We start from the raw sequence: 19,263 nt of genomic DNA, 5'->3' as shown, positions 1-19,263 counted from the left end.
AGTTGATCTATTATCATGTGTATACATGCAGGGCTTCAAACAAGCGGATACAGAGCATGTGTCACATGTGGACCTAGACTGAATGCACGTAGGGCACCCTCACTGAAGAAGAAAATCTACGAAGGTCATCAAGCGTATCTTCCAGAGAATCATGTGTTACGCGACGGCTTTTTGGGAAGAGAGCCACCAAGGATGTCTGCACAAGCATGGTTAGAGCAGAAGGAGATGTGCGATGACGGATTGCCTCCAAGGATGAAGAGACTATCTCTATGGTACGAGTTACCATACTGGCCCCGACTCATGATCAATCAGTTGCTCGATCCAATGCACATATTCAAGAATGTGGGTAATCTACTATGGGACCATTTGACCGGCAAGAAAGATACTTTGGGAGCCAGAGTTGACCTTAGAAATGTGGATCGTATGGAGCAATATTGGCCGCAAACAGCGTCTGATGGATCGATAAAACTCCCTAAAGCACCATGGATTTTCACAGGAGCCCAAGAACGCAAAGTAAAAGAGACCATTCGATCTTTGCGGACCCCCACTAGCGTAATGCACTCGCTCTGAACGTGTTTTACTAAAGAAGGAAAGCTTACCGGTTTGAAGTCACACGATTGGCATAAAATGTGTCAGGTACATTCATAGTGGACTTTAATATCATTGCATAAAATGTGGACTTTAATATCATTCCTGCACATACTTTACAGTTTATTTTACCGGTTGCCATTGAGGGATGTTTGTCTCTCGACATCAGTAACACAATCTACAAACTTGCAAAGCTGGTGCAATGGATCTCACAAAAGGAGATCAACGTAGACTCCATACCATTCGCCAAACTAAATGCTGCGGAGCTTGTGTGCATGTTTGAGAAACATTTTCAGATGGATGTTCTTCTTAGCCAAACTAAATGCTGAGGTGGAAATAACTGGCACAGTTCATTCCAGATGGATGTTCTTCTTAGAGCGTTTCATGAAAACGCTTAAGGGATATGTGCGTCAAAAGGCACGTCCGAAGGGTAGCATGGCAGAAGGTTGGTTGGTATCAGAGTCCCTAGTGTACATTGGAGAGTGGCTAGATGGATTTGATAAATCCCGGGACACGCTATGGCGAACCATAGATGATGAGCGCATATCTGGGATTGTCATGTGCAATCTCGGTGTTGAGAAGAAGATGACGGAAGATCTAGAGGCTAAAATCAACCGATTTTGCATGCTTCACAATCCAGTGATGCAAAAGTGGATTTCACAATATGAGGATGCAAAGCAAGAGCGACAACGGGCACGAATCGAGTGGAGACGGGGAAGACGACCACCGATGCACTATCCAGCGGTTCTGGAGAGACTACCAACCTTCATGAGCTTAAGATGGTTGCACAACCAATTGAAAAGCGCACAACAATGCGGTGACGAAGTGAGTGAAGAAGAGTGGGAGTACTCTCGGGGTTGCGCGACCAAGGTAAGTTTGCAATGTACGACTAGCAAGTGACTTTATTTATAAGCGTTTGAACAGCCACTCATAATCTTTGTTCGTTGTAGTATAAGTCATACACAGCAGCATGGTGTAAAGGTCGACATTTTAGGGTGGAACGAATCGACAAAAAGCGTTTTACTCAAGATTGTGGAATCATGGCAAAATTTGAACAGTCTAGTCGACGACGTTCCTCTGATGCAGATCCTGTGGTGGCGGAACTCACTTACTTCGGCACGCTGCAAGAGATTTTGAGGATCGATTACAGAGGATTTTTTGTCGACTTGTTCGACGTGCAATGGTTCAAGATAATCATGGAGGGTCGCAACGCTACTATGCGTAGAGGAGAGTCTGGTTTTCTTGAGGTGGATTCTACTAAGAAATGGACTGACCTAAGAGACACTTTCGTACTACCTGAGCATTGTGAACAAGTAAGTATGTAAATAGTTAACATCCCCCTTTTACAAGTTATGTGCTTGAAAGCTCTCATGTAAGTTATGTGGCTCTGACAGGTAATATTTCATCCTACAAAGTCTACATCAAACTGGTGGTACGTCATAGAGGTAGCCCCTCTTAGTGCAAGGACGTATGAAGGCTACCATGTGCCAATCACAACGACATCAATGGAGGAGATCAGAGAAGATGCTCAATCAGAAGCCGCTGCGGTGGTGCCAGACGAGCATCAAGATGCTACTACTCTATATGGGGTGCATGCAGAGGAGCTACAAAATGAAACAGAGGATATGTGTTTAAACGGAGAGCTCTATATAGATATAGGAAGTTATGCTGAGTTATGCGAGGATGAGAGAGAGATCTCTTAAAGCCACAAATATTGTATTTGAACAATTTTGCTCCGTGTTGTAAAAGCTCTGGCTCTCTAAGTACCTTCCATGGTGTATAACGCTCTTTTCTACTCGCGCTCACATCTTTTGATTGAAAATTCTGAGTTTTCGACTTGCCTCTTCTATCACTCGATTCATTGCGTCATTGTATTTATATGCGTCATTACGTCATTGTATTTATATGCGTCATTACGTCATTGTATTTAATGGTCTTTGCGTCATTGTCTACTCTATTCATTCAATATTAAGTTTAAATATTCGTGTGTTTAATGCAGGTATGGATGATGAGGAGTTTCTTTCTTCTTTGTCACCGCAGCAGAGACAGTGGTACGTGGAGCGTCATCGCTCTGGCGCATCATCGCGCGTTCCTACTCCATCCGCATCTCCCTCTCTTTCGGAGCATTCGGCGCGCTCCGAAGCTTCGGCGTCGACGAGACGAGCTTCACACTCGTCTAGACACCGGCGCTCTAGTGGTGGCGGTGGCGGTTGTTGTGGGGATTCCGCCACCGATGCCTCCACACCGCCTCGTGTTCGACGAGGCTCTTTACCCTCCCCTTCTTTGCCCGCCCCCACACCAACCACAGTATCGCCATCTACGCCAGGTTTTGCACGGCTGACTGTTCCTAGAAGCTACACACCTCTACCTACTCCGCCAGGAGCCACCCCACTCGACACTCCTCGCTTCGGGGCAGAGACGCCGGTGGAGACACCTGACGTCCGTACCCCCATCGACACGCCGCTAGAGACCCCTGTCGGGACACCCAGGTTCACGCGTCACCGGCCAGAGGGCTTGCCTTACTCCGTCAACATCAGTGGCGGCATCATCATGGATGATGACGGCAAGAAGGTGATCTTGCGCATGCGTGGTCTTTGCTCTCAGCTGTTTAGACACTACATACTAAACAAACGGAGTGAAGTACCAAGTGATTTAAAAAACAGAGTCATCAGCATACTTCATGATGAGTTTCCCGTTCCAACACGGGATCAACGCTTCAATGAAGACCTGATGAAGATTCGAATGCGCGAATACTGCAAACACAAGCGTTTCGAAGTGCAAAAAGCAATCAAGAATGGGTGGAACAGGCCAAATTGGCTGGCCAAAGAAGATTGGAAGAATGCGAAGAAAGCAGCGCGCGAGAATCCCGACAAGTGGAAGCAACAAAAGGATGCAGCCAGAGCGCGAGTAGAGGCAGGGAGCTCGCACCACTTGGGGAGCGGTGGATGGGCATCATTTGAGGCCGATTTTGTAAGTGTTTTCACATTGCTCTTTATGCATGTTCGATAGTTTAGGGTTTATGAGTTTTTTAGTTCTAACATAATGAAATCTTTGTATGTTTTGACAGTGGTCGATGACAGGACGTGATCCCACACCGTACAAGCGCGAGTACGCAGGCAGGAAGGGCTTAAACGCCCTGATGGACATTCTCAGTTCTCGCGGCGGCATGGTTAGTATTAGGGTTTACTCTTTTTTATTTTTTGTATTGTTTTATAAATGTCGTTATATGTTTATACTTACTGAAAGCTGTCTTATTGTCTTTTTTTGCAGAATCCGACAGATACGCCGCTTGGACGCGATGAGACGTTTGACTAGACGACGTCAGTTTAGCCGTAGCTAGATAGCATTAGTTTAGGGTTTCTCATAGCGTATGTATCATGAGACGGATTTTATACGTCTTTTTGAACCATGTATATTATTACATTTGTCACCGCAGTTCCTTTTGCCAATCAATTCTTTATGCCTATGATGTTGTACAATTGTCATTATTACATTTGCCAATCAATTCATTTTGCTTATGATGTGTACAATTGTCAATTTTGCAAACAATGCGTCTTGTGGGTGACTATTTTGGGTCTATTATCTACCTTTGCACTTTTTTTAAAAAGTGAATCAAGTACAATATGGTTGATGGGTGGCAGGGCATTCAATGCCCTGCCACCAAAAAAAAAATCTCTCGGGCGTCGCTATAAGCGTCGCTATTTATGGCTCTGTAGCGTCGCTATGAGCGTCGCTATAGTCTTCTGTGTAAACGTCGCTATATGCGTCGCTATATAGCGACGCTTATAGCCACGCTTATAGCCACACATATAGCGACACCTATAGCGACGCTCGTAGCGACGGTTTTAGAGACGCCGGGGGTTATAAAAACCCAGTGTATTTCCGTCGCTAACAGCGTCACAAGAGCACACAACCTCTTGTAGTGTATGGGTGGTAGTAAAGCTCGGTATATGCTTTTAGACTATTCTGGCTCTCAAAGTCCCAATGAGTTTCAATTGTGGAAAAAGGTATGTGACATTACCACCTATAGAGGTAACGAAGCAGCCCTAGGAATTAAGTATACTCGTGTGTGGCAATCTGTAGATGATATATTTTGTTTGCTTGAAAAGACAAAGCTAACCTCTGCTGAGATATCCACCTTAAAGTTTATAATCAATAGTTTCACATTGCAAATGGTGGATGCCTGGGGGGAGACGCACCTAACACATTGCATGGTGGGTTAAACACTTTGTCTTTGCAATAAAAAAACATCAGTGTTTGAATTAAAGTTTTATTATTTTGGCAGTACATTTTTTTTACTCATAACTCATTTTTTCTTGACATATTCGGTTCATTGGGTATCTGAGAAGTAGCCAAGGAGTGGAGCGCTCACACTATCAAGCAAAAGTAGTGTATTTGAAAAATACACGGCATGGAGGTGGGAGGAAAAAGAGAAATTCCCTACACGAAATGTTCAATTGGTTCTATAGAGTTTTAGCGGGGAGAGAAAGGAAGAAGACTAGAGTGTAAAGAAGTTTGAAATGTCGAATAGGGAAATGATTAGCGTAATGCGATCACAATCATATCATGCTTCTAGTGCAAAAGATAGATTCCGATGATGGTTGGAGAGAAGGCGACGAAATGGCAAGCATTGACTGGAAAACCAATAAATTTTGGACACTAACCACTTATATAGTAAACATACATTGTAATGCCACGTGATTTGTTGACGTCCCAATCAGTGGTTCCAGGGGTCAAATTTCAACAATTTTGGAGTTTTTCTTAATTTTTATTAATATTATTGGGTTTTAAGGGTTTTATTTTTTAAATAGTACTTTATAAGTCAAAACTCACAACTTGAAGTCCATTTCTTGTTTGTACATTCTAGAAGATCCTCTCAAGCACAAACGCGCACGCACTCATATCTTGCACCATATGGACAATTCACATGACCAGACTAGCACTACACAAAACAATACCACAACAGCCACTCACACTACAGAAAATCCACAGCCAGGATCCCATGCAGAATCTACGGCTTCAAATCCACATCCCCAACCACAAGTGGCTAACTTAGCATCCCAACCCGCTCCTAACACCCAAGAGCCTCCCCAACCATCGAATCCCGATGATTTAACCACCATGTGACATATTTTTGGAGATCTCAGAGAATTAAACCATGCCAATTGCACATCTCTGCCATATCCCCCAACCATTTCAACTCTACACAGAGCCATGCAAGAAACAAGAGCAACAAGAAGAATACTGAGGTCCGCTTCAAAATCTGGCACCCTCGCCTATTGTCACAACAACTGTTGCTCAAGCCACCATGGAAACCACACCACAAAAGTTTCCATTGCAAATCAAAGAAAGAGCAATCAAGGAAATACCAGGCGACCCGGTTTCTAAAGCATGAGAGGCCAAGAGGAGGAAAAGAATGAGGGAGATGGAAAAGAAAGCGGTTGTTGAGAAGGAAGCACAAAGAGTACAAGAAGAGAAAAGAAGACAGGGAGAGCAAGAGGAATGGAAAAGAGCCAAGGCCGAGAGAGCTCATTGAAAAAACTTGCAAGCACAAGCAAAGGCAGAGAGAAAGCCATCAAAGGATAGAGCTCAAGCCACCCAACAAGCAAAGGCTGGGAGCTCAAGGCCTTCAAAACCACCTCAAAGAGCCAAGCAATGTGCAAAGAGAAAAAAGGACAAGGTGACACCTGAAGAACAAATAGCCCAAGAGGAGAGGAGGAAAAACTATAAAAATTATCCTCCTCAATGGGCCAGGCAAGCGACGACTCCACCACCACCACCAACATAGAAAAAGCAGAGATAGAAGCCAGGTGGAGTTGCTATCCGTGAGATAAAAAAACATCAAAAGAGCACCGAGCCAAGCATGCCCAAAGCGGACTTATCTCGGGTGGTGAGAGAGATAATGGACGAATATAGCAACTCTGTTACATGTTGGTACAGCTGAAGATGGTCGACCTATGGAAGTGCAAGAATCCCATGTATGGAAGTTTGTAGAAAAATGACAAGGACATTGAGCAAGTATTTGATGCAGCGAGGAGACAAGTACACACGGATGGTGTACTCTCTAGTCGAAACTACAGGTTTTTCTTGTTATCACAGGTGACAGGAGCAAATGCTTATATCATAAGGTTGTAAATAGGACAAGGGGTGCTAGATATAGGTGCTATCAGGTCAAAGATGCTTTTCCAACTCAACTGGTCGGAGAGCTTGAAGGTGCCAAGGATTGTGGATAGTACAAGAGGAGTTTTTTTTTAATGGGCATCATGTGATGCGAGATCGATTGGGGTAGGCGGAGAAGTTTTCTTTACCACGGTGCATAGTGTCAGCAAGAGAGCAATGCAAAAGGAAGTTGAGCATAAGTTTTTTTTATTTTTAATGTAATCGACTCAAGTCGATGATAGATAGCATGTGAAAGGAGGCAAAACCCAAATTTGTTAAAGCTTAACTTGTTAAAAAAATGGGCAGTGTTGCATGTAGGATGGCACTGCTGCAGATAGAAGGTGAGGAGTTCTGGAGTGCGTGGAGACATGGAGCGTGAGGAAAGGGCATTTCAGCCAAGTGGAACACAACATGAAGGTGGTGGCGCCATCTAGAGGGAGGGAGCTATGTGCATGCGGTTTGAAGACCGAGGGGTGGCAGGGGTAGGGGGTGGCGCTATATGCAGGAAGAGCACGCCATCTACTAGGGGATGAGAAAGGCTGATGCAGCTGTCAGGCATATGATGCACCATCAAGGGGTGGCAGTAGGGGGAGCTTGATAGGGGGAGGCTCCATAGAATTAGGGGGACGAGTGAACGGCTTGGAGCAGATGAGAGAAAGGCTGCCTACAATGTGAGGAGGCCGCCATGTGCAGGAGGGAGTAGAGAGGTGATCAAGGGCTTCAAGGTTGAGAAGGCGCACCCAGGGGTTGGATGCATGAGAAGGGGTGGCCTTCAATGGTTTGAGAGCTCAAGGGAGCATGCTTGGAAGGTGAAGGACTCAGGTGAAGGCGAGGGATGCAATAAGCAGTTGGAGTCTACCATGGAAAGCCATACAACAGTGTGACCGGGATGGAAACACACACAACGCCTCTATAATGAACCGACACACACTCTTAGGATGATACATACACACATTATGGGGCACCACTCGGCTTACACAACCAGCCTGGCCGAGATAGGAAACACACAGACGGAGTGAGAAGAGAGAGATTTTCCACTTGCCCACTCAACACTCACACATACACACTCACACACACACTCTCAATTCAGCTCAAAGGAGGTAAATTGGTGTTGTTTAGACTCAATGAAGCTCAGCCCAACACCAATGGGGCAAATAGGTTACACAGTATTCAGGAAATACACCAGATACAACCACAAAGTTAAGCAGAGGCTTCACTCACTGGAGAAGATGACACAGAAAAACAGCAGAAAATCTGTGAGGAATTTGGCAAAATGGACAGCTCCATTGCGTCCGGAACGCCCAAAAACCCCACCCTACAATGTCACAGTGCTCAAATCCGACCTCGGATGAGTAGTTTAGGGCCAAAAAATGCTCCAAAAACAACAAAAACACACTTGCGGCTGTTCCTCCTCTCTTCTCCACGTTTTTTCTTGCCTTCTCTCAGTTTTTTCAGTTCCCACACTTAGCTTTATTAGTTGGACACCCGTGGCCTTTTAGATGACCTCAAACGGACCCCGAACAGGCCAAAAACTGACCTCGCAGTGCATAGTTGTCACCTTTTTGCACCATCCTCACACCTGGCACTCATTTTTTCCAAATAATGCATCCCGCAACCACGTGAAGTGGCCCCAAAAATTGGTCCTCATGATGACCTTTTTGCATAAGTATCACAAGAAAACACCCACGTCGTGTCCATACTTCTCCGCGTGCAAGTATTGACCCCATTCGACCTCCTGACGCCACTCGATGCCATCTGACGCACCTGCTTACCTCATGTCGTCGGCCCACGGATAGCTTCCTCGAGAAGTTTTACGCGCTACCAACTCCTCCTTATTGTAGAAAAAACACACTGGTACTGGTAATATTGAAAATCGATGCACTATGTACACCCTCTCCTACCTGTACACATGTGGGCCCCACGTAACCACCTGGCTCTGAAAAATGGGCAATTCTTTATTTGATGCACCATGCATGTATATGTACATATGCGCAATCCCTTGCTCCAAAAAACTCCTAACATAATTTGCCCATCCCCTAGCTTGCTAGATCATTCATGATCAGCAACAGCAAAGAGAGATATGAGACTCGCCGCATCAGAGGTCTCCTCATCCCTCGCCAACACTGCTTGATCCACAGACAGCTCATTTTGCTCCACCATCATCAATCTAGCATGATACAATTTAAGACGCAATCCATTTACCCTTGACTTATGTAGAACACCATCCAGGTTAGCCAGCGGATATGTGCCATTTGGAAAACACTCCACTACCTTGAAAGGGCCTTCCCACTTAATTTGAAACTTCTTTTGGAAGGTGTTGTCCAGCTTACTGTTGTAGCGCAAAACCAAGTCATGTTTCTTGATACCCTTACTTTTGACCTTTTCATTTATCTTTGCCAAAGCATTATCCTGCATCTGCCCATAATGCTCCAATGCGCTCATCCTATCCAACTGGACCTCTTGTAACTGCAAGAGGCTCTCTTTGAATGCATCACTAGGCGGCCCAAGAAACTTCTCTAACATCTTGACCGCAGGCAACTCTACCTCCACAGGCAATAGTGCTTCCTTTCCATACACCAAATGAAATGGAGTAAACCCTGTACCTGTCTTCACCGAAGTACGGTAAGCCCATAATGCACTAGGAAATTCCAGATCCCAATTCTTTCCTTGGTGCTTTGTCACTTTAGAAAGAATTTGTACCAACTCACCATTGAATCTTTCATTTAAGCCATTACACTGTGGGTAATAAGGAGTGGTATGTTGGTGCCTAATCTTCATCTTTGTGCATAAGAAGTCTAGAAGTTTAGCTCTAAATCCTGGCCCCTTATCTGAAAGTAGCTCTAATGGCACCCCAAACTTTCAACATATTTCATCATACACAAATTTTTCCACATCCTTTGCAGTGATCTGTTTTACTGCTATAGCCTCTACCCATTTGGAGAGATAGTCCACTGCCGTCAAGATATAGCTTTTGCCCCTGCTTGTGATAGGTAACGGGCCTATTGCATCAATCCCCCACTTTTCAAACACATCAAACGCCATAATAGTTTTTTCATAGCTCTGGCTTCAACACTCTCTTCCCAAATGCTTGACACCTATTGCAAGACCTACACCAATGGTGAACATCCTTGTGCAAACTAGGCCATACATACCCCTCTTGCAAAATCTTATGCAAGGTGATCTTTAGAGCAAAATGGCCACCACATGCACCTTCATGATTCTCTTCCAACACTCTGTAAAGCTCCTCCCGCCAAGGTACACGTCTCAACACGAGATCATCCCCTTTCATGTATAAGACATCACCAATCAATTTGTACCTGTATGCTCTACGCACAAAACCATTTTTCTTAGACTTCTGAATCTCCTTTGGAATAATTCCTGTTAGCAAAAACTCCTCTTCTTGAGCCAAACTTTCCCGGCCATGATAAAGAGGTAAAGTGGTCCTCAACACAAATAGCTCCCCAATCATGCCTTGAGCTGCTTCATGTGCTTCTCCATTTAGAGCACGTTCAATGTGTCTGACGCTCCATGCTTCAAATTTTTTAACAGGCCTTTAATTCTGAAGCACATTTCCTTCAATGAGGTGTTCTTGCTCTTCCACACACCCAACAGTTTCTTCACAACTAACAAGGCATCACCTTTTATGCTCAACCTTCGAACCCCATGCTTCAAACAAATGTGTAATCCGGCTTCCAGAGTAGCATATTCAGCCTCATTGTTACTATGAGCATCCAATTTGAACCCTCTCTTGCATACTAGCTTCCCCTCTGGGTCATAAAGTGCTATACCCCCTGAAGCTGCATCATGGCTCTTTCTGAATGAACCATCAAAGAACAACACATGTGCATTGCTGATTTGTGGCACTTCTTCAACTACCATTCTCACCACCTCTTCCTTAACAATAAGGGGATTCTCCTTGTAGGTCAACAAATCAGCTAGGGTAGCCCTTGTACTGTCTTCCACTAGAAAAGAGAACTCAAACTCTTGCAGCTCAATTACCCATTTCTTCACCACATTTGACAGGTTAGTACCATTAACTAATTGTGGAAAAAAGGCATAACTCGTCAAGAAAACAAAAGGTCGTGGTAGCAAGTAATGACGAAATCGTCGACAAGCAAATATTACATTGGCCATCACTAGCTCTACTTCCGAGAACTTTCTCTCCGCTACCAACTTCACTCGACTTGCACAATACACTGGCCTCATATAATGGCTGCCCTGCCCCTATTGCAATAGCAGGGATCCAATGGCATCATCCCCTACTGATGGATTTACATTAAAAACTTTCTCCCAATCAGGAGCCTGCATGGCTAACAACCCCCCTAACACCTCTTTCACCTCTTGAAACACTTCTTCACACTTGTCATCCCATTGCAATGGATCATGCTTTGCCACTTGCTATAATGGATAAAGAAGATGCGAAGACAATGGAATAAACCGTGCCATGTACTTCACTTTGTGTATAAAAGTTGCCAATTGCTTCGTACTCGTAGGTGATGGAAGAAGAATAATAGACTTAACCTTATCTGGATCAGCCTCAATGCCATTTTCTAACACCATGTGGCCCAATAACTTCACCCTTGGCTGTGCTAGATGACATTTCTTTGGATTTAGTTGTCCTCCACATTCATCATATCGAGCCAATACCATCTGCAGCTTCTCATGGTATTCAGCCCTACTGCTATAAACACAGAAGTCATCCGTAAAAGCTTTAACACAACTACCAATGAATGGTTCCAACACCCAATTTGCTCTCTCTTGATAGAAGGAAGGTCCATTTGACAACTCAAATGGAAATATTGTGTAGCAATAGCAGCCCCATGGCGTAATAAAAGTGGTCTTTGTGCTGTCTTTAAGACCAAACTTCAATTGAAAATAGCCTGAAAAACCATCACACACACTGTACCTCTCATAACCTACCACTGAATCCAAGATCTGATCGATGAATGGAAGAGGATATGGGTTCTTCTTAGTGGCTGCGTTTAAGGGTTTAAAATCTATACAAATTCTCCACTTCCCATCCTTCTTTGGATTGACTACAACTGGACTCACCCATTCTGTGGTCGCCAAAGGGACTATGAACCCTGCCTTCGACAACTTGTCCACCTCTTCTCGCAAGGCTTCCATTTGCTCTTGACCCATCCTTCTTAGGCTTTGCCGCACTGGCTTAGCACCTTCCTTCAGCTCTATATGCATCTCTTCGCCCTTGAACCCTCTGATCTCTTCATATGAAGTAATGAACAAATCAGGAAAACTAGCCAGCATGTGCAAATATATATCCTTCTCCATAGCTGAGAGGTCTCCACTAATCATTTGTGTCATCAATTCCTGCTTCTTTGACAACTCAACCTTGGTTTGCATCAGCCCTTCAATCACTTCATAAGTCCCTTCACTTTCATCTTCAACCTCATTCGCAAATGCAACTAAACCAAACTCCTGGATTTCTTTGTCCATCAAAAGAAATGCAACATCAGCATCCTCATCACTGCTGGTAGTGCTATCACTGTCCTCATCTGTCACCGTGGAAGAGTCTTCATCACTAGACTCATCCTCATCTTCATAAATCTCCTCCAATCATTTCCTTGTGTCCATATTATAAAGCTTCTTGGTACCTGTCTTTCCATAGAGGCTAATCGTACCATGTCACCAATCTTGAACAGCTCCCACTGCATGTAGCCATGGTCTGCCCAGTATAATAGGATATGCTCCCAAACCTGCTGGCATCACATGAAAATCAACCACTGCATTTGCATCATATGCCTCCACTTCTAAGCTCTTTACAACACCCAAGCATTTTACTTTTTGATGATTTGCCAATCTGATCCGAAAACCTGACACCCCAGCCACTGTGAGACCCATCTTCTCAACGCATGAGTGTGTTATGACACATATTTGGGCTCCGCCATCCACATAACCTTGTCCCAAATTTTTCCTTTTATGCCACACATCTACTATTGGACAAATGTATGGTAGCTCATCCATTGCCAACACCTTTACTGAACCTCTCTCTGGCTCTTTCTCCATTGGGTTAACCATCCTCTTCCACTGTCGCTTTAGCTTAGGCACCATCTCTATAAGCTGCCCAAAAGTAACATCTGCCTTCCTGCTCGTCAGATCCTCCTTCAAGTCATAGCTTAATTTCCCATCCCCTAGTGGAAAATCTGAAACAAGAAACTTTCGACGAGCTCTCCTTTTCCTCTTGGCCTTGACATCCTCGCCTTCATGGCTCTTTCCTTTCTTATAACTAGGACCTGGGGCACTTCTTCCTTCCTTATCCTCTGTTGTCCTCTTCCCAATAGGCATCACTAATGTATCCTCTAGCTTTGATGCCTTCTCCAAGGTGACTACACTTAGCACTTTTGTCTTTCCCTTTTCCTCCTTGGTCAGTCCACTCATTCCTTCGTCTCCCTTAATTTTGATGCCATCATCATTTGACCTAGTTAGCACCTGTCTTGGCAATGGATACATGTCTCCCCCCATCCTTGGTGGCTTATCACATTGCGGGTTGATGTGACCCAACTCTCCACAATTATAACATGGGGGCGTCTGCCTCCAAAACCTACCATTGCTTTGTCCAACACCATTCCTAGGCCTTTCTTCACCTCTTGGATAATTTGCAAACCTCCCTCGACCTCGATTATTTCCCACTTGACCTAGCATGTTGAGGCTGAGATTCTTCATTAAATCTACCACTTGCCTCATGTCTTGCCTTAGCCCATCATCTTGCACTGCTGTAGTGACCACTGCTAGCATAACCTGAGTAGTAAGAGGAACCACTGGTTCATGATGAACCCTTGACATGCGACCTTGTAAAGACTCTATAGGTTGAAATTCAGACCTCATGGGCAAAGACTCCACCCCTAATTGGCTCATTTTCTTCAACTTCCACTCTTTGTTCCTTGCTACCTCTAGTGCATCTTCATATGTCCTAGGCTTCTTTATCTCCACTCTCCAATGTATATTCTCCCAAAGACCAGCCAAGAACCTATCCTTCTTCATCATGTGAGGCGGGGGTACCTGTGGTGCTAAGGCCTTGCACATCCGCTCCCATGCCAATGAAAACTTACGTATGTATGCATCTACTAGCTCACCTTCCTTTTGCACTAAAGCCTGTACTTCTTGCCACACTTTGTCAGGATCTTCTGCCTTCACAAACTCCACTTCCAACCCATGCCTTAGATTGTCCCAACTCAATCTTACAGGTGGATCCGCTACATGCAACTCCTCTTCAAATGTTTTGGACTAGACTCTTGCATCACTCTTCAAACAAATTTGGAGAAGACGTAACATCTGCGCAGGGTCATGAATCTGGTTGCTAATGCAGGCAACCTCCATCTTTCCCAAAAAATCTTCCACATCTTCATCACTTCTTCCATGAAACTCCGGATAAGAGAAAGCCATGGCTACCCAAGTTACAATTGCTGTGAGAACCCCTTTGAACACACGTGCAAGAACCCAAAACTTTTGACTACCCAATCCCCAGAAACTTCAATGGAGCTCAACTTTAGATAAGGACAAACACATGCACATCAAATGAGTTTTCATAGTTGATCATCGGAATTACAATAGGCAAAGGACATTCCAAGATCTCTCATAATCTTCTTGGCCCGAACATAAAGACTATGCGCTGCTGGAAAAAAATCTTCCTGGACACATGAACATTTATCTGGATTCTTTGAGTTAAATGAAATGGAGTGAATTGAGGGCCATTTTGATCATCCATTAAAGCCAACCATGAAGCTCCCAAGAAGGCACACCTGACTTAACCTCTGATTTTGCCAAAATTTCAGCAACATAACAGCATAAATGGCTCAAAAGACCAAAAAACCAGCCATCATAACTTGGAAAAATTTTGGCAGAGTTTCCCCAGAAATAGAGTAGTAGGAACCCAAAATATAGACTGTATATGTATGCATAAACTGTCAACAATAGAATCCGAGCATCAAGTAGGACTCACTAGTACATAGCCTATGGCGAGGTCACAAAAAGGGTGCTCCAGCTACCTATATCACCGAAAGGATCTCCACATTTGAGAATCCCCCAACTCAATAAAAACCTCACGCTATCGACCCTCACACGAAGGCTAATGCAAATCGCGTATAGTCAAGTCTCAGAAATGACTATCTTCCAGACCAAGTCTCAGAAATGGCTGGGACTGCCAAATACAACCAAGTATGGCTCCACAAATGCGTACAATGGCAGTTTCCACAAGTAACGTACAATCCAGTAGACAATGCGCTCAAATAGGTGCCAAGTGATGCATACCCACAACAACTGCAAGTGACATCACTTCTAGTATATCACTGTACTCCAGCTACCTATACCTATGTGAATCACCTATACCTGTAACCTGTAACCTGTAACCTGTAGCCCCGAATCTCGAAGTAGAAGATACTCGAAGAAGATCCTCCGTGGGGGCGCCAAAAGAATGTGAGCGGGATAGAAACACACACAATGCCTCTATAATGACCCGACACACACTCTTGGGATGATACATACACACATTATGGGGCACCACTCGGCTTACAGAACCAGCCTGGCGGAGACAGGAAACACACAGACGGAGTGAGAAGAGAGAGATTTCCCACTTGCCCACTCAACACTCACACATACACACTCACACACACACACACTCTCAATTCATCTCAAAGGAGGCAAATTGTTGTTGTTTAGACTCAATGAAGCTCAGCCCAACACCAATGGGGCAAATAGGTTACACAGTATTCAGGAAATACACCAGATACAACCACAAAGTTAAGCAGAGGCTTCACTCATCGGAGAAGATTACATAGAAAAACAGCAAAAAATCTGTGAGAAATTTGGCAAAATGGACAGCACCATTGCGTCTGGAACGCCCAAAAACCCCACCCTACAATGTCACAGTGCTCAAATCCGACCTCGGATGAGGAGTTTAGGGCCGAGAAATGCTCCAAAAATAGCAAAAACACACTTAAGGATGTTCCTCCTCTCTTCTCCACGTTTTTTCTGGTCTTCTCTCAATTTTTTCAGTTCCCACACTTAGATTTATTATTTGGGCACCCGTGGCCTTTTAGATGACCTCAAACGGACCCCGAACAGGCCAAAAACTGACCTCGCAGTGCATAGTTATCACCTTTTTGCATCATCCGCACACCTGACACTCAATTTTTCCAAATAATGCATCCCGCAAACACGTGAAGTGGCCCCAAAAAGTGATCCTCATGATGACCTTTCTGCATTAGTATCACAAGAAAACACCCACGTCGTGTCCATACTTCTCCGCGTGCAAGTATTGACCCCGTTCGACCTCCTGACGCCACTCGATGCCATCTGACGCACCTGCTTACCTCATGTCGTCGGCCCACGGATAGCTTCCTCGAGAAGTTTTACGCGCTACCAACTCCTCCTTATTGCAGAAAAAACACACTGGTACTGGTAATATTGAAAATCGATGCACTATGTACACCCTCTCCTACCTGTACACATGTGGGCCCCACGTAACCACCTGGCTCTGAAAAATGGGCAATTCTTTATTTGATGCACCATGCATGTATATGTACATATGCGCAATCCCTTTCTCCAAAAAACTCCTGACAACGGCTACGAGGCAAATGCCTAAATTGTATATCATGAAGTAGATAACGAGGGCTTCTTCTCTTAGTTTTTGGAAGGTCTCTTGGGTCATGTGTTGATAGAGATGAGCAGTGTATGCTCCGACATGAAGTGAAGAACTAGAGAGTGTGTCTCTCTAGGGTTGCACATGATAATTGTTTTGAAGCAGGGGAAGGCCGCCAATACCGATTGCCAATAGTCGAGGAAGGGTAGTAGATTGCACCAAGGCACACAATTGCCAACCGCCACCATTGTATTTAACTGGGTTTTTGTGATACATAGTTGGTTTGTGTTTTTTTCTTGAGTTTTCCATCAATCTTATCTGTAGCTCATGTTTTTTCGTATGCCCGTGGTAGCGTTGGCTCCGGGATTGTGTGTGTGTGAGCAGCGAGAAAGGGAGAGAGTGATTGTGGTTGCAGATTGGGTGTGGGTTTGGTGTGGCCTCTCGGTGTGAGCATGTTCACAGTGGGTAATGGTATGATGTTGGATTAGCGGTGCTGAGGTGTTTATGTGTGAGTGTGTGCAGCCAATGGTGTTCAAAGGCGAGTGTGTGCAATTGCAGTTTGCATATTGTGTATCTGTGTGTGTGATTTTGTGTGGTTAGGGGTGTGGGTTAATCCCTGGGCTATAGAGAGCCAAGTTAGGAGTGTGTTGGGTTTGTTCCCCCTTCCCCCTTTCCAACATATACAACGTGCATCTTTATTGGCCCTAGAGAATGATGCCGAAGACATTTCGGTGCAGTTGTTTCAAGATGGCGTCTCCCGTATGGTGCATGCTAGGCATGTAACATTGAAAAATACGGATTTATCTTTAGCAATCAAATTACAAAATTAAGGATGACTTCATCAGAAAAAGTTTATCCATGTACTCTCTCTTGATAAGATTTGTAATCTTTTCCTATAATATCAAATGTCAAATTCCTACCATTTTGTGCAATTGTTAAGCTTTATTTTGTGCATTGTTTATAACAAGTATTTGAATTATTAGGTATGTTAAATTTTATTTGACCACCACAGCACACGGCTCGTCCGCGGTGGTGTCGACATGCACAGAACCTTGAACATGAGCCATTGGGCGGTCGGGGGGCACGTCTCGACGATTCTTTTGAGAAATGAGGGTGACGAGAGGGGCGTACGTGGTCAACTACACCACAAACGACCACGGCGGCACCTGACAGGGTCAAATGGGGTAAAAAAATCCCTTGTGTCCCACGGAGCGTAGGGAGAAAATCTATCCCTGCATGTCGTGGCACACAGGGGTTCGTGTCGTGGCACACAGGGGTTTTTTTGCCATGTTTGACCACACCGAGCGCCGTCGTGGTCGTTTGCGGTCCAGTTGACCCCATACGTCCCCCCTCTCATCGCCTCATTTTGCAAAAGAATCATCGAGATGTGCCCCTCGGCTACCCACGGGCTTCATGTTCGAGGTTCTATGCATATGTTGCACAAATAAAATTTAATGGACAATATGAATCAGAAACAAAAACAAGTACTGAAGATTTACAAAAATCGTCGATAAAAATAATTATTTAGTATTGATTTGGATGTTACATCATGGTCGATTAGGTTTTCTACAAATTACATCTGTGTGTATGAGGCAAATGACTGACTTGACGCCAAGGGATTTTACAATTTCCTTGGGTTTGTCAACCCTTGACCTAGGCTCAAGGCGTAGTGGGAGAGCTGGGCTTTAAGTAAAGAATCTTACAGCAGGTAAATTCTTGTGTCCATTCCAATTTTGGTTGCAATTAAATAAAGTAAACTAATTTTTTTTCATTAATTGTGTTTCATTGTGGCTCCATATATATGCATTGTTATTTTGCAACTTTAGTAGTTTTGCACATTGTGCAACTCTTTTTTCTTTGTTTTACAAGCAATCGTGAATTGAATGTTTCACGTAGCATTGCTCTTTTTTCTTTGTTTTACAAGCAATCGTGAATTGAATGTTTCACGTAGCATTGTTCTTATAAATGCTCTTTTCATTATCAAGCTTTACTTTTACTTCTTATGTAAACTTCTGCTTTATCCTTCTTTGTTTCACTTACATATCATGTACTGCTACTACTTGTATTTTTACTTGGTCTTTTGCTTATTGACTTTTGGTACGAGTGGCCTTCAAGCTTTCTTTCTTGTAAATTATCATTACTCATGATATGTGATTCAAAATTGTCTTGGCTATGAGCTACTTGGGATAGAGATTGATGTGGTCATCCTTCTCATGTAGATGGTGGTGGAGGGTTGCGATATAAACAACTTCATCACTCCTGCAAAGACTTCAATTCTAAGATGGCGAGGTGGCTTTGGTTTTTGGGAGTTCTATATGAATCTTGTATGAGATGTTTCTAACAATAAATACTATTTGCAGCACTAGCACTGCTTATAAGTGACCCAAACAAAAATGATTATAAGATTCAATATATGAAACCACCAAAGATCTTGTCAATTGCTGCTAGCGTACCCCAAAAGCTTCTCAATATGAGAATCATATTTCTCTTGAGAATCACATCCATGTAGAGAAAGAAATAAAGCTTGTTGCTCCCTCCCTAGAGATTGTTTTGATTGGTGGAATGAAATGCCAATTTTATGAACTTATCAAAAACCACAACAATAATGTAGTAAAGACCTTGAAGACAATAAACGTCTCAATTTCTCATGTCTTGCTCACAACAAGCCTCCAAAGTTGATGGACTAGTGCATTTTTCTCAAAAAAGCCATTTCTTATGGTTCATTCGATATAAATAAGAGTGGGGATTTTTTTTTAGGACATGAGATAAATTTCTTCATTAACTTCAATGGACTAGTGGTCAAAATATATGGTTAGTTTTCCCTCGCTGTTTTTTCATTAGAAAGTGAATGGGCTATAGGAGTGCCTCTTTGTTTGGCAGTTTAAGGGAATGCTTAAAGATTAAACCAAGTTTGACCAAGC

General features: G+C 43.8%; 1 pseudogene; it reads left to right on the top strand.

Annotated features, from left to right (window-relative positions):
• Positions 1-7,045: 7,045 nt before the first annotated feature.
• On the top strand, positions 7,046-16,364 carry LOC147422016 (uncharacterized; annotated as a pseudogene).
• The last annotated feature ends 2,899 nt before the right edge of the window (positions 16,365-19,263 follow it).

This window comes from Adiantum capillus-veneris, chromosome 27 (assembly GCF_014529385.1).
Source record: "Adiantum capillus-veneris isolate H3 chromosome 27, ASM1452938v2, whole genome shotgun sequence".
NCBI lineage: Eukaryota > Viridiplantae > Streptophyta > Polypodiopsida > Polypodiales > Pteridaceae > Adiantum > Adiantum capillus-veneris.
Note: the sequence above shows the minus strand (reverse complement) of the source record. Positions and strands in the feature narration are given on the sequence as shown.